Below are 16,950 nucleotides of genomic sequence, written 5' to 3' on the forward strand. Positions count from 1 at the left end.
CAGTCCCACTACTGGGCATATACCCTGAGAAAACCATAATTCAAAAAGAGTCATGTACCACAATGTTCATTGCAGCTCTGTTTACGATAGCCAGGACATGGAAGCAACCTAAGTGTCCATTGACAGATGAGTGGATAAAGAAGATGTGGCACATGTATACAATGGAATATTACTCAGCCATAAAAAGGAATGAAATTGAGTTATTTGTAGTAGGTGGATGGACCTAGAGTCTGTCATACAGAGTGAAGTAAGTCAGAAAGAGAAAAACAAATACCATATGCTAACACATATATATGGAATCTAAAAAAAAAAAAATGGTCATGAAGAACCTAGGGGCAAGGTAGGAATAAAGATGCAGCCCTACTAGAAAATGGACTTGAGGACATGGGGAGGGGGAAGGATAAGCTGGGACAAAGTGAAAGAGTGGTAGTGTATATATGGACATATATATACTACCAAATGTAAAATAGATAGCTAGTGGGAAGCAGTCACATAGCACAGGGAGATCAGCTCGGTGCTTTGTGACCAGCTAGAAGGGTGGGATAGGGAGGGTGGGAGGGAGGGAGATGCAAGAGGGAAGAGATATGGGGATATATGTATATGTATAACTGATTTACTTCGTTATAAAGCAGAAACTAACACACCATTGTAAAGCAATTATACCCAATAAAAATGTTAAAAAAAATTAGAATTCTCCCCTTAGACATTTTTATGACAACTTTAGAAAACAGGCAGTTAACCTGTGTGTAAATAATTCATTTCTAAACTGAGTATTCAAGTTTATATGAACTTTCACAGACTGTTGTCATTTTTGGAGGACCTTTTATTAAGTGTGGAAGTCACCTTTGCTCAATGCCTGGCTGAGAACAGACAAAGCTCAATAATTTATCCAAGACCAAACATGTACTTAGTGGCAAATCTGAGACTAGAACTCAGGTCTTCTGAGTCTCTCATTTATCCCATATTTCTCCAATAAAGGGCACTTGTGCTTTCTACGATCAAATGTGTATTCTTTTAAAAATAGGGCAAAATCCAAAATTACTACCAGAATACATTTAAAATGTGTCTGGTGTTTACAGAGTATATATAGAATAGAAATATAGTGTTGTACACTAAAAAAATAAAACATTAAAGAATTTTTAAAAATGAAAAAAAAATCCCTGTGAATGCATGCTCCCAAGTTATTCTGACCATGTATTCTAGAAATGTGATTGTAATTTAAATCACATATATTCCATTATATTCGTATATTACCATTAATACATAATGACTTTATAATCTGTTTTAATTAGGGCAGCATGGTGTAGGGAAAAGAGATTGAACTCTTCCAGTTGCTAATTGGGCAATCTCTGTGAAGCTCTTTCTCCCATTTCAAAGTGAGTAAACTTGTCCTTTCCAAATGCCCCTTTTAAATTTTTTCTGTAGTACTTATCACTTTCAAGTGTATTATATAATTTGCTTATTTATTATGTTTGTTTGTTATCTGTATGCCCCAACTAAAATTCAAACTCTATGAGAACAGTTATTTTCTGCGTGCTTCTGCTAAGCACTGTTCATGGAAAACACTTGATCCGTATTCAGATTTCATAAACTGAGCAGCTGAAAAAATAGATTCAACACACACAAGTTTTTCCAAATATACTCAAAAAATGTATTTAATGAAAGAATGAGGTTTCTTCTTAGCTAAGTATTAAAGTTGGAGAGCAGCCTCACCCTTTAGGAGTTCCCTGGCACTGTGTGGAGAAACTGGGGGGCTAGGGGGATGTTGGTGGCCCTAGATAACCTCTTTTCTGTCTTTCCTAGGGAGTCTGACTCATTGGCCTGGGAGATTATGGGGCTTGAGGAAGAAGTGGGGAAGAAATACAATCTCCCTCTGTATTCAAGGGAGATTGCTTCCAGGATCCCCCGCAGATACCAGAACCCACAGATTCTCAACTCTCTTGAGCACATCAAAAATATTTGAACTGCGGTTGGTTGAATTCACAAATGCTGAATCTGTGACTACTGAGAGCCAACTGTAATCACAAGAGGTTGTGGGTTAGGAGACAGGAAGCAGTTGCAGGAGAGAAGTTGGGAGTCAGTTGTCTGGAACGGGAGAGGCTCCAAGCTGCTACAGTATGAGAGATTTAAGAGAGGAAGGACAACTTAAAAGGAGATATTTTCAGACTTAGGGCTCTAGGTTACAATTTTTTTTTATGCCAAACTCACTCAAATTTATTAACAGACATTTAAAATGTGAAAATGTAAAAATTACAGAGATAAACAGAAAATCTACACGACCTTGGGTTTGGTCTGGAGAGCATGAGCTTTGACTTTTAACACACAACACAAAAAGTCAATCCACAAAAGAAAAAAGGAATATTATGGACTTTATGAAATTAAAAAAAATTTTTTTGAATTTTATTTTATTTATGTTTTTATACAGCAGGTTCTTATTAGTCATCAGTTTTATACACATCAGTGTATACATGTCAGTCCCAATCGCCCAATTCAGCACACCACCATCCCCACACCCCTGTGGTTTTCCCCCCTTGGTGTCCATATGTTTGTTCTCTACATCTGTGTCTCAACTCTGCCCTGCAAACCAGTTCATCTGTACCATTTTTCTAGGTTCCACATACATGCGTTAATATACGATATTTGTTTTTCTCTTTCTGACTTACTTCACTCTGTATGACAGTCTCTAGATCCACCCACGTCTCAACAAATGACCCAATTTCGTTCCTGTTTATGGCTGACTAACATTCCATTGTATATATGTACCACACCTTGTTTATCCATTCATCTGTCGATGGGCATTTAGGTTGCTTCCATGACCTGGCTATTGTAAATAGTGTTGCAATGAACATTGGGGTGCATGTGTCTTTCTGAATTATGGTTTTCTCTGGGTATATGCCCAGTAGTGGGATTGCTGGATCATATGGTAATTCTATTTTCAGTTTTTTAAGGAACCTCCATACTGTCCTCCATAGTGGCTGTATCAATTTACATTCCCACCAACAGTGCAAGAGGGTTCCCTTTTCTCCACACCCTCTCCAGCATTTGTTGTTTGTAGATTTTCTGATGATTTCCATTGTAACTGGTGTGAGGTGATACCTCATTGTAGTTTTGATTTGCATTTCTCTAATAATTAGTGATGTTGAGCAGCTTTTCATGTGCTTCTTGGCCATCTGTATGTCTTCTTTGGAGAAATGTCTATTTAGATCTTCTGCCCAGTTTTGGATTGGGTTGTTTGTTTTTTTAATATTGAGCTGCGTGAGGTGTTTATATATTTTGGAGATTAATCCTTTGCAAATATTTTCTCCCATTCTGAAGATTGTCTTTTCGTCTTGTTTATGGTTTCCTTTGCTGTGCAAAAGCTTTTAAGTTTCATTAGGTCCCATTTGTTTATTTTTGCTTTTATTTCCATTACTCTAGGAGGTGGATCAAAAAAGATCTTGCTGTGATTTATGTCAAAAGGTGTTCTTCCTATGTTTTCCTCTAAGAGTTTTATGGTGTCCGGTCTTACATTTAGGTCTCTAATCCATTTTGAGTTTATTTTTGTGTATGGTGTTAGGGAGTGTCCTAATTTCATTCTTTTACATGTAGCTATCCACTTTTCCCAGCACCACTTATTGAAGAGACTGTCTTTTCTCCATTGTATATCCTGCCTCCTTTGTCATAGATTAGTTGACCATAGGTGCGTGGGTTTATCTCTGGGCTTTCTATCTTGTTCCATTGAGCTGTGTTTCTGTTTTTGTGCCAGTACCATATTGTCTTGATTACTCTAGCTTTGTCGTATAGTCTGAAGTCTGGGAGTCTGATTTCCTCCAGCTCCATTTTTTTCCCTCAAGACTGCTTTGGCTATTCAGGGTCTTTTGTGTCTCCATACAAATTTTAAGATTTTTTGTTCTAGTTCCGTAAAAAATGCCATTGGTAATTTGATAGGGATTGCATTGAATCTGTAGATTGCTTTGGGTAGTATAGTCATTTTCACAATATTGATTCTTCCAATCCAAGAACATGGTATATCTCTCCATCTGTTGGTATCATGTTTAATTTTTTTCATCATTGTCTTATTGTTTTCTGCATACAGGTCTTTTCTCTCCCTAGGTAGGTTTATTCCTAGGTATTTTATTCTTTTTGTTGCAGTGGTAAATGGGAGTGTTCCCTTAATTTTTCTTTCACAGTTTTCATCATTAGTGTGTAGGAATGCAAGAGATCCTGTGCATTAATTTTGTATCCTGCAACTTTGCTAACTTCATTGATTAGCTCTAGTAGTTTTCTGGTGGCATCTTTAAGATTCTCTATATATAGTATCATGTCATCTGCAAACAGTGACAGTTTTACTTCTTCTTTTCCAATTTGTATTCCTTTTATTTCTTTTTCTTCTCTGATTGCCATGGTTAGGACTTCCAAAACTATGTTGAATAATAGTGGTGAGAGTGGACATCCTTGTCTTTTTCTTGATCTTAGAGGAAATGCTTTCAGTTTTTCACCATTGAGAATGATGTTTGCTGTGGGTTTGTCATATATGGCCTTTATTATGTTGAGGTAGGTTCCCTCTATGCCCACTTTCTGGAGAGTTTTTATTATAAATGGGTGTTGAATTTTGTCAAAAGCTTTTTCTGCATCTATTGAGATGATCATATGGTTTTTATTCTTCAGTTTGTTAATATGGTGTATCACATTGATTAATTTGCATATATTGAAGAATCCTTGCATCCCTGGGATAAATCCCACTCGATCATGGTGTATGACCCTTTTAATGTGTTGTTGGATTCTGTTTGCTAGTATTTTGCTGAGGATTTTTGCATCTATATTCCTCAGTGATATTGGTCTGTAATTTTCTTTTTTTGTAGTATCTTTGTCTGGTTTTGGTATCAGGGTGATGGTGGCCTCATAGAATGTGTTTGGGAGTGTTCCTTCCTCTGCAATTTTTTGGAAGAGTTTCAGAAGGATGGGTGTTAGCTGTTCTCTAAATGTTTGATAGAATTCACCTGTGAAGCCATCTGGTCCTGGACTTTTGTTTGTTCGAAGAGTTTTAATCACAGTTTCAATTTGATTACTTGTGATCGGTCTGTTCATATTTTCTATTTCTTCCTTGTTCAGTCTTGGAAAGTTATACCTTTCTCAGAATTTGTCCATTTCTTCCAGGTTGTCCATTTTATTGGCATACAGTTGCTTGTAGTAGTCTCTTAGGTTGTTTTGTATTTCTGCAGTGTCTATTGTAACTTCTCGTTTTTCATTTCTAATTTTATTGATTTGAGTCCTCTCCCTCTTTTTCTTGATGAGTCTGGCTAATGGTTTATCAATTTTGTTTATTTTCTCAAAGACCCAGCTTTTAGTTTTATTGATCTTTGCTATTGTTTTCTTTGTTTCTATTTCATTTATTTCTGCTCTGATCTTTATGATTTCTTTCCTTCTGCTAACTTTGAGTTTTGTTTGTTCTTCTTTCTCTAGTTCCTTTAGGTGTAGGGTTAGATTGTTTATTTGAGATGTTTCTTGTTTCTTGAGGTAGGCTGGTATAGCTATAAACTTCCCTCTTAGAACTGCTTTTGCTGCATCCCATAGGTTTTGGATCGTTGTGTTTTCATTTTCATTTGTCTCTAGGTATTTTTTGATTTCCTCTTTGTTTTTTTCAGTGATCTCTTGGTTATTTGGTAACGTATTGTTTAGCCTCCATGTGTTTGTGTTTTTTTGCGTTTTTTCCCCTGTAATTCATTTCTAATCTCATAGCGTTGTGGTCAGAAAAGATGCATGATATGATTTCAATTTTCCTAAATTTATTGAGGCTTGATTTGTGAGCCAAGATGTGATCTATCCTGGAGAATGTTCTGTGCGCACTTGAGAGCAAAGTGTAATCTGCCATTTTTTGATGGAATGTCCTATAAATGTCAATTAAATCTATCTGGTCTGTTGTGTCATTTAAAGCTTCTGTTTCCTTATTTATTTTCATTTTGGATGATCTGTCCATTGGTGTAAGTGAGGTGTTAATGTCCCCCACTATTATTGTGTTACTGTCAATTTCCTCTTTTATAACTGTTAGCAGTTGCCTTATGTATTGAGGTGCTCCTATGTTGGGTGCATATATATTTATAATTGTTATATCTTCTTCTTAGATTGATCCCTTGATCATTATGCAATGTCCTTCCTTGTCTCTTGTAACATTCTTTATTTTAAAGTCTATTTTGTCTGATATGAATATTGCCACTCCAGCTTTCTTTTGATTTCCATTTGCATGGAATATCTTTTTCCATCCCCTCACTTTCAGTCTGTATGTGTCCCTAGGTCTGAAGTGGGTCTCTTGTAGACAGCATATATATATGGGTCTTGTTTTTGTATCCATTCAGCAAGCCTGTGTCTTTTGGTTGGAGCATTTAATCCATTCACGTTTAAGGTAATTATCGATATGTATGTTCCTATGACCATTTTCTTAATTGTTTTGGATTTGTTTTTGTAGGTCCTTTTCTTCTCTTGTGTTTCCCACTTAGGGACGTTCCTTTAGCATTTGTTGTAGAGATGGTTTGTTGGTGCTGAATTCTCTTAGCTTTTGCTTGTCTGTATAGCTTTCGATTTCTCCATCAAATCTGAATGAGATCCTTGCCCAGTAGAGTAATCTTGGTTGTGGGTTCTTCCCTTTCATCACTTTAAGTATATCATGCCACTCCCTTCTGGCTTGTAGAGCTTCTGCTGATAAATCAGCTGTTAACCTTATGGGAGTTCCCTTGTGTATTATTTGTTGTTTTTCCCTTGCTGCTCTCAATTTTTCTTTGTCTTTAATTTTTGCCAATTTGATTGCTATGTGCCTCAGCATGTTTCTCCTTGGGTTTATCCTGTATGGGACTTGCTGTGCTTCCTGGACTTGCGTGGTTTTATCCTTTCCCGTGTTAGGGAAGTTTTTGACTATAATCTCTTCAAATATTTTCTTGGGTTCTCTCTCTCTCTTCTCCTTCTGGGTCCCCTATAATGCGAATGTTGTGTTTAATGTTGTCCCAGAGGTCTCTTAGGCTGTCTTCATTTCTTTTCATTCTTTTTTCTTTATTCTGTTCTGCAGCTGTGAATTCCACCATTCTGTCTTCCAGGTTACTTATCTGTTCTTCTGCCTCAGTTATTCTGCTATTGATTCCTTCTAGTGTAGTTTTCATTTCAGTTATTGTATTGTTCATCTCTGTTTGTTTGTTCTTTAATTCTTCTAGGTCTTTGTTAATCATTTCTTGGCATCTTCCCGATCTTTGCCTCCATTCTTTTTCTGAGGTCCTGGATCATTTTCACTCTCATTATTCTGAATTATTTTTCTGGAAGGTTGCCTATCTCCACTTCATTTAGTTGTTTTTCTGGGGTTTTATCTTGTTCCTTCATCTGGTACATAGCCCTCTGCCTTTTCATCTTGTGTATCTTTTTGTGAATGTGGCTTTTGTTTCACAGGCTGCAGGATTGTAGTTCTTCTTGCTTCTGGCCTGCGGTCCCCAGGTCTGTGGCAGCTTCTGCTGCTGGGGCCCCTTCAGAGCCAGCAGCCTCAGAAAGTCCACCCTCCCCTCAGGCTCCGGAGCAGTTCAGTCTCTAGGTTGCAAATTAAATCCTTTTCATTTTCTTTGAAGAGAGGAAAGATCAGAATTCCTATTTAATTACTTCGGGTGGGTTTTTTCTACCTGTAAATTGTAGATAATATCTGCAGTAAGGTGATGTGAGGATTAAATTACGCTTCCCTACCCTTTTCCCACTACTCCACTCCACCAAGGCCCTGCTCCATAACCATTGCCTCAAAAGGATCCTCTACTGGCTCTTGTTTATGTATTTATAGCCCTGGATAACACTCATTTGTTTGTAGTTGTGATTGTGAGCTCCTTGTGGGCAGTGGTCTGTCATATTTGTCTTCATGTCTTCAGTGGTGGACACAGGGTCTGACATCCTATGTATGCAATAATGTTTGGTAAATGAAGGAATGAATGTGAATGATAAGCATTAACACAATAAATGATCATTCCCATCCCTTCTCTTCAATATAATGAAAGCCAAACTCTGATATATTGAATTGTTTGCAGCAATTTCTTACAATTCTAGTTTAGTTAATTTACTTAATTAATTTTTAATTAATTCATGTGTGGCATCAACAGATATTTACTGAACCCCTGCTTGGCCTTATCTTTGTGATAGATGTAAAGTGTACAAAATTGATGACAGAGTTGCTCCCCTCAGAGAGCTCACATTCCTGAGAAAACCCAGACATGCAAACCAACATCTCCAGGGCAGTACTATAAGTGCTATGATGGAGGAAGCACCAAAAATGATGGGACTGAAGAAAAAATATTTAAGGCTTCTGAGAGTGACTATCTCCAAGGAGATAGTCACTAAGTTGAGATTTGAGGATGGAGTAACAGTTTGGTATATCAGCTGGAGGGACAGTCCTACAGAGACAGCAGTGAGCACAAAACACAGAGCCATGAGAAAGAAAAGAATATTATGGAGCTACAAGATGTGGTGATCGGGAGTTGTGGAGTTCAAGGTGAAAAGTGGCAGGAGGGAAGGCTAGACTGATGGAGGTGAGATAATGCGGGATCTTGTGTTTATTTTGAGAAGCTTATATTTTATCCTGAAAACAATAAGCAATCATTGTATGATTCCTAGCAGAGGATAACGGAATTGTGTATTCTGGGGTACTGGGGGTCAGGGAGATTTGGCATCAAGAGAGGGTCTATTTATCTTTTGGGAGGACACATTTCAACCCTTAAGAGGTGGTTACTAAGATAGAGAATACAGAAGAGGGAATTGATTGGGTAAGGGTGGTGGTAGGGAGGAAGAGGATGTGTTTGCTTTGGATACATTAAATGTAAGTTGCCTGTGGAATATCTAGGAGGCATCATTGGTTAAATGGAAGTGGAATTCAGGAGGGGTCTTAGTTGTAGATATACATGCGGGCATCATGAGCATCCAGGTGGTAACTGACAATGTGAACATTGATTTGGAAGAGAATGTAGGGGCGAAAATGTGAGGGACAAGGTCAGAACCAGAGACCTCAATGTTTAAGGGAGAGCAGAAAAAAGGGAGGACCAAAAAGTCTTGAGGAGGAGAGAACAGAGAGGCAAGGATGCCATGGTGGCAACCATGTCAAGTGAAGCTCTTTCTGTTGAAAGTGGCCAAAAAGCTGCTCAAGTTGGTTTAAGCAGATGAAAGGAATATACTAGATCACATAATCAAAGTGCCCAGAGGTAGAATTCAGCCTAGATTAAATCAAGAGATGAAATAAACACAACATGGTTTTTCTTCTCTCTTTTCTACGTTTCTCCTCCATATTGGCTTCATTCACAGACTCTGGTCAGTGTCAAACTGGCTGCCAACTTCTATAGTCCTGTTGGAAAAAGTCTCTCTCAGTTGTCCCAATAAAAGTCCTGGGATAGAACCTCACTGACTTGGATTGGGCCATTTGCCTGTTCCTGAACCAATCACTGTGACCAAGGACAGATGATGCGCTGATTGGTTAGGCCTAAGTCACATACCCAGTCCAGTTACTGGGGATAAATGTAACACCACTGAAAGTGAGGGAAAGAGGAGTGTTCCCTAGAGGAAAACCAAGGGCCCATACCAAAATAAAATTCTGGGTGACAAAGCAACAAATGTCTATCACAAGATCCAAGGGAAGAGGGAGTTTGAAGAATAAAAGATGCATCAATAGTACGGAATGCTACTGAGAAGTTAAATAAGGATAGGATTTTGACAATGGAAATGTCATTTTTGACTTTTGCCAAATGATGATGGAGTGGTGGGGGCAGGTGTTAGGCAGCAGCAGATTAAGATTTTAAGACTGGAAAAAAGAAACATGTCTTGGAGATAGTGTAGTTAGTGTGCCCAATTACTTGACTATGAATGGGAAGAAAGATAAGGAAGGGTAGGTAGAGGGAGATTTGGCATCAAGAGAGGGTCTATTTATTTATTTAAGCCATGGAAGAAAGTTGAACTTGTTTATATGCTGATATATAAAATCATATGAGCATTTGCATATGAAGTGGAAAAAAGAGTTGCAGTGATGACAGACATGGTGGTAGGATGAATAATGGACCCCCAAAGATGTCTCCCTCCTAATCCCCAGAACCAGCGAATCTGTCACCTTACAAAGTGAAAGAAATTTTGCAGATGTAATTAAATGAAAGATCTTGTGGAGGAGAGATTATCCCGGATTATGCTGGTAAGCCTGATGTAATCACAAGGGTCCTTATAAGAGGGAGGCTAGTGGTCAGAGAAGAGAGAAGATGCTACACTGCTGGCTTTGAAGATGCAGGAAAGGGACCATGAGCCAAAGAATGCAGGTGGCCTCCATAAGCTGGAAAAAGCAAGGAAAGGCATTCTCCCTGAGAGCCTCCAGAAGGAATGTAGGCCTGTGGACCTATTTTTAGACTTCTGTCCTCCAGAACTGTAGGTTAATAAAGTTGTGTTGTTTGAAGCCAGTAAGTTTGTGCTAATTTGTTATAACAGCCATAAGGAACTAATACAGTCATAGAAGTGAATTTCTGACATTTACAAATACAATGTTGGCATACACATTTAAAATATAATGGCCTCTATTCTTGCTGAGAAACTAGCAGGTTTAGACATGTTTCTAGGGACAATAGACTGCATGGTCTATATATATTATAGACCATATATACTGCATGGTCAGATACAAATATCTTATGTAACAGTATCCTCAAACATAAAACAGGCCTTGTGATTCACTAAGAGATTTGCAATTTTTGTTCATTCTAATTGTCCACATTTAAATGCAATTCCAGTACTCTGCTAGGACATTATAGAACTGAGCAGACTTCTGTATCTCTATACATGGACTCTCTAAGAATAGTTAGATATTTTTGAAGTCAAAAATATAATCAACCTGATGAGGTAAGTAGGGCTCCCATACTTAGAATTATGTGTAGGATCACCAGAGTTCAGGGAAAGCTGATTAATTTGATCTTTTCTTATTACCAGTAACCATAGAGGTATTTCTGTTGTGAGAACATCCTTTTATGAAGCATAAACAAGATTGTCTTGTTACCTCCTTTAATCTTAGAGCTTAGATTGTCCTATATCATTTTCTTGTTTGTTTTGAGGGTCACTTTTCAACACAGGAGCACAGCTGTATGAGAGGCCTCCTTCTTTGGAAATACAAAAATAGCACAACTTCCCATTATATCTCAGTTTCATTATAAGACAATTTTAGGCTGACCCAGGCTGTGTGATTCACTAATGTCCAGTCATCATGTGCAGTGGAGGTAGCTGAGCTAAGAGCCAGCCTCTCCTTCAACTGGAAAATTTTCAGACAAATGTTTATTTTATGAGGATGCTTCCTCTTCCCCATTGAGCTTATAGCGTATAATGAATGCTGGCTGAATTGCAGCACTAAAGGCAATATCCAGAAATCACTTACATTTCCTGATTTTTATTATTTACATTTCCTGATTTTATTATTTACTGTGGGTACATGCATCACATTGTTTACTTTCACGCACATAAATAATTGACCCATTGTAAATTCCTGAGCCACTAAATGGCATTGCATTTAAATTGTGTCCCCGACCCCCCCCCCCCGAAAATTATGTAAAAGTGTTTACCTTTAGAGCCAGCAGACTCAAGAATAGCCTGGAAAGACTCTGACAAGTGTCTCCAATCTAAATGAGAAACCCCTACAGCACCATTAATACTCTTATAACACACATGTTATGTCCTGTTATTGTGGCTTTTTGTATTTACTGCCTGGCTTTGCAGTTTTTGTTTAGAACTCATTCTCCCTCTAAACTCATAATCTTGCAGTTTAGGGGTTGTGTTGGAAGACTTTTTCCCCCCACCTCCGAATAATGACTGGCATTATCACCAATTCATATAGCAATAATGGTTTCCATGTTTTGAATGCTTACTATGTGCCAGGATCTGTACACGTTATCTCCTTGTCATCCTCACTACAGTACTGTGAGGTGGATATTATCAAACCAGTATTACAGATGATGAAACGGGGGCTCATAGAAATGCAACATCTTGCATAAGGCCATGAAGCTAATCCAGGAAATAGGATTGGATATCAGTCAGTCAGAACTCTCCACCCTGACTCTATGGAGTCTTTCACAGTGTTATTAGCATGGAATAAATAATGAATGGGTCGTTAACTTCCTGAAGTTCACCTGCATGACTTTTAAAATAGGAATAAATGTTATATATGAAAAATAGTAGAATGATTTAATGTTGGAGTGCTGAGTCCATTAGCATTTCCTTACCATACAATAATTTATTTTTTTTTCAAAGATTTGTTTGATGAGGACCATTTTTAAAGTCTTTATTGAATTTGTTACAATATTACTTTTGTTTTTATGTTTTTTTGGTTTTTTGGCCACGAGGCATGTGAGATCTTAGCTCCCCGAGCAAGGATCGAACCCGCACCCCCTGCATTGGAAGGCGAAGTCTTAACCACTGGACCGCCAAGGAAGTCCCTCCATACAATAATTTAGACAATCCAGAGCTAAAGGTTGTCTTGTTAAAGGCCAATTCAATCTTAGTCAAGTTTCTACAGCAGCTTGATGTAATGTTTTTTCTGGAGAACAAGGTTGGAAAAAGCTGGGCAGGAGCAGGTAGAGGCTCTGAGTTTGACTTCTTAGTAAACTTCTTGAAGTGGGGACTTCTAGGCCTTTCCCCTTCAGCAAGTGATCAAGCTGAAAGGACAGTAGGGCTGGCCTCATGAGATGTGGCCAGTGCAGTTGTATACAACCCCACCCTTAGATGGGGCCCCCACTCTTGGCATTTAATGCTCTGTGGTTGCCATCTTGAAATTCTTAATAATTTTATCTTTGAATTTGTGTTTTGTAAGTGAAGCTTGATGACAACAGAGCAGGAGCTGGGTCTTGGAGTCTTGGCTTACAACAGGCTCATCTGCCCCAAACTGGGTCCTGGCTGCTGACCCTCTACCTTGGGGGTGGCACTGGGGGGCTTCGTTGCATATACAGGGAGAGTCAGGGTCCAGAGGGTCCCATGTGCTAATTATGGGTGGGCCCTGGGTGCCTATGAGCACCCTTGCCTTGTAAGTATCCCCATGACCAAGAGAATGAGAGGTTAAATACAAATTAAGAAGATACTGTGACAGCTCTACAGAAGTGACAGAAGGAAGGCAAAAGCTTTTTACCTGGTTTTTGTTCAAGGGGCCTCACATTTTCATTGTATACTCTGTCCAACAAATTATGTAGCTAACTAACCCTGAAAGATGATCCAGATTTTTTGGAGGGAAAATATTCTGCAAAAGCTGAATGGCTTTTTTTTTTTTTTTTTTTTTTTTTTACTTGTAACTCTCTCTCTCTCTTTTGTTTTTTTGGTAGCTCTTGGCTAGATGCTCATCAATCCTCATTTCTTTACTGGGCTCTTTTACAGGAAGTTATATTTCTCAGCCTCTTTTGTAGTTAGTTCTGGCCCCTAATATGTGGGTTCAAGTGTGGCCTGGCCATGAGAAGTTCCACATGATCCTCTTCATTCTCTCTTTTTACTCAAGGACTGGCTGGATGAAAAGGATCCAGCAAGGGTCTCCAAGGAACCCTTAAAGGTGGGATTGCCACAAGAGAGAAGGAGACAGAATCCCCAAAGCACCATTGGAAGGCTGCCCACAAGATTCTGTATAAGAAATATACACTGATTGTGTTACATCATTGAGAATTTGAGCTTGTTAGTTATAGAAATAGTGTTAATTAACCCAGCTATAGTAGTTTCAACAAAAGATATTTTTCTTAAGCAGGGTCTGTAAGTTATAGCCTTCAAACCAAGTTGGGCCACCACCTATTTTTTAAATAAAGTTTTATTAGGAACACAGCCATGTCCATTTGTTTATGAGTTGTCCATGGCTGCCTTTATGGTACTGTGGCATAAAATGTGACAGAGAGAGTTCGTCCCATAAATCCTAAGATATTTACTATCTGGCCATTTATAGAAAATGTTTGCAAACTACTGGTTTTACGAATAACTGATGTAGTGGTTCCACTCATTTTATCAAATGTGTCTATGCTGACTTGAATGAGCCTTTGTAAGATAAATAGTGATATAACCTGAACAATATGATTTTAATTCTTACTCTTTCCCATTTCTACCATTATAGCAAGTTGTTTTCCAAAGAGATGTAAGATTAAATCCGAGAAGATTCTTGCTATTGTGCAGTTGATTATAATGATAATAATAATAATACTAACAATTAGAATGATAACTGCTAGAACGTTCACTGGAATATATACAGCCAATATGTTCAATATTATATGTATAATATCTGCTTTAATTCTCATAACACCCTATGAAATAGGAATTGTCATTTCATTTTATTGATAAGAAAACTGAAGTTCAGAAAGCTTAATGACTTGCCCAGTATCACTAGGGAAGTGGAATAACTCCTGTGAGTCCTGGAGTTATATACACACATGCACACAATGGTGAGAAGAGCAGCATCTTTCAAAGCTCTGCTTCAGAATCTTGGTTATAAGGATTATACACTTCAGGAAAGATAATGAAGGAGTCCTCTTTGGGGAAACAGAATCTCCCAAGAATGAAAACCTATGGACCTTGACATTAGAGGGTCACCCAGTACCATTCCCAGTAACTTTACAGTGAAATCTACTAACTATCAAACTGGCCTATGAATATATAGCTTTTTAGTGCTTCATTTTAAAATATGACCAGATAGCCAAAAATCCGCAGATTTTTGAGGAAATTCTCTAATTACATAAAGAGATCAAAACAAAGAAGCAGATTAAAAGGGGAAGTAAAGGAAATAAAACACATAGCAAAATAAAAAAACAAATAAAAAACAGCAAATGATTTCCTTAAATAAATAAAAACAAGAGCCTATTTAAAAGAATAGAAAACCTTGGGCTTTAAAAGCTCTTGGACATTAAAAATAAATTAGCACAACATTTTTAAAAATCAACAGAAAAGTTAAGAAAATCTTCCAAGAAGAAAAAGAAAGATGAATCAAGGTTCAAGAGGTCTCCCAAGAGTTAACACAAAGTGCAAATTGGTAGTTTCAATTTTTTTTGTCAGTAGTGCTAGAATGAGGGAAACTGAGGGAAAGAAATTATAAAGGAAATAATGATGAAATTTTCCAGGAATTGAAAAGCATGAGTATAATCATTGAAAGAGCCAACTGAATGCCCATTTCAGAGAATGGGATAAAATATACAGGATGGCACATTATCATAGAGTTTCCCAACACTGGACATTAAGAGGATCAGGAGTGAGAATGAAGTTGGACTTCACACTAGCAACACAGTAGGCTAGAAAAAGTGGAGCAACACTATTATAATTCAAAGAGAAGATGATTTCCAACCTGTAAGTTCTCAAAAAATATATTTCATATCCATCTTTTTCAGGAAGCTACTGGAAATGTACCCATAAAAATAAGAGATTAAATCAAGAATGAGGAAGCTGTGGAATCCAGGTAAGAATTCAGCCCAGGGGACAGGGACACATGGAATTCCCAGGATAGTCCTTGTACAGTAGGCCTTGGAAATCAGGTGGTCCAGAAAAGGAAGATGGAGGGGACTTTAGGAAGGAATGTCACAGTAGTATTGATATTATTTATAATAACCTAAATTGGAAGCAACCCAAATGTCCATCACCAGTAGAAGAGATAAATAGTGGTATAATAATGTAATAATATAGCAATATAACAATTAAAATGAATAGACTACCACTAGCTACATGCAACAATGTGGATATATTTGTCGGGTGAAAAAACAGAAATGAAAGAACACAATATATGATTTCACACAACCAGACAGAATTAATCTATGGTAATAGAAGTAAGAACAGTGGGTACTTTTGAGGGGATTGTTTAACTGATAGGGAGTTCAAGGGAGACTTCCAGCGGGTGGGGGAAGGGTCTGGTAATGTTTCTGGTTTTGACCTGGATGATGGTTACATAGATGTGTTTACTTGGCAAAAATTAATCAATTATGATTTGTTAATCTTTCTCTGTATACATAATTTTTTCAATTAAAAGGTTTACTTTGAAAAAGGAAGAAAACAAAAGCAGGTTTACAGTATAATCCCAATTTTATTTTAAAAAGTTATAACATTGAAAAATAATGTAATGTAAAGAGCTATAGCAGAATGTTGATAATGTTTACCTCTTGGATGTACCATTATTGAATGAGTTTTATTTTTGATGATTTTATATACTTTTCTCAATTCTCTATAATGTATAAATATTAATTTATTATCAGGAAGAAAAGGAAACATAAAAAGAACTACACTGAGATAATATTTTCCCCTGCTTATCAGATTGTCAAAGATTAAAAAGGTAAGAGCATGAGGGATGGGTGCCTCATACCCTGTTGGTAGAAGCTATAAACTGAGACATGTATGATTATTAAAATGTGTCCACCATTATACCCAATCAATTTCACCCCTAAGAATTTATACAATAGCAACAGATAGGCAAGTATGTAAAGATCTTTATGAAAGGGTGTTAATTTTAGCTGTTTTTTAGTTAAAACGGAAACTGTTGAATGTCCATTAAAAGGAGATTGGTTCAATACATTATGATATAAACTCAGAATGGAATGCTATAGAGTCATTAAAAATGAGCACCTGGATCTATATTTATTTATTTATTGCGGTACACGGGCCTCTCACTGTTGTGGCCTCTCCCGTTGCAGAGCACAGGCTCCAGACGCGCAGGCTCAGCGGCCATGGCTCACGGGCCTAGCTGCTCAGCAGCATGTGGGAATCTTCCCGGACCGGGGCACTAACCCGTGTCCCCTGCATCGGCAGGCGGACTCTAAACCACTGCGCCACCAGGGAAGCCCTGGATCTATATTTATTAACATGGAATGCATTTGGATTATAGAACAACATATACAGTTTGATCATATTTTAACAATTATAATAAATATATGGATATATATGTACTGACATAGAGCAATAATGGTTATCTCTGGATGGTGAAACTGTATTATTTTTACTTTTTCATCATTCTTT

Source organism: Globicephala melas, chromosome 10, assembly GCF_963455315.2.
Source record: "Globicephala melas chromosome 10, mGloMel1.2, whole genome shotgun sequence".
NCBI lineage: Eukaryota > Metazoa > Chordata > Mammalia > Artiodactyla > Delphinidae > Globicephala > Globicephala melas.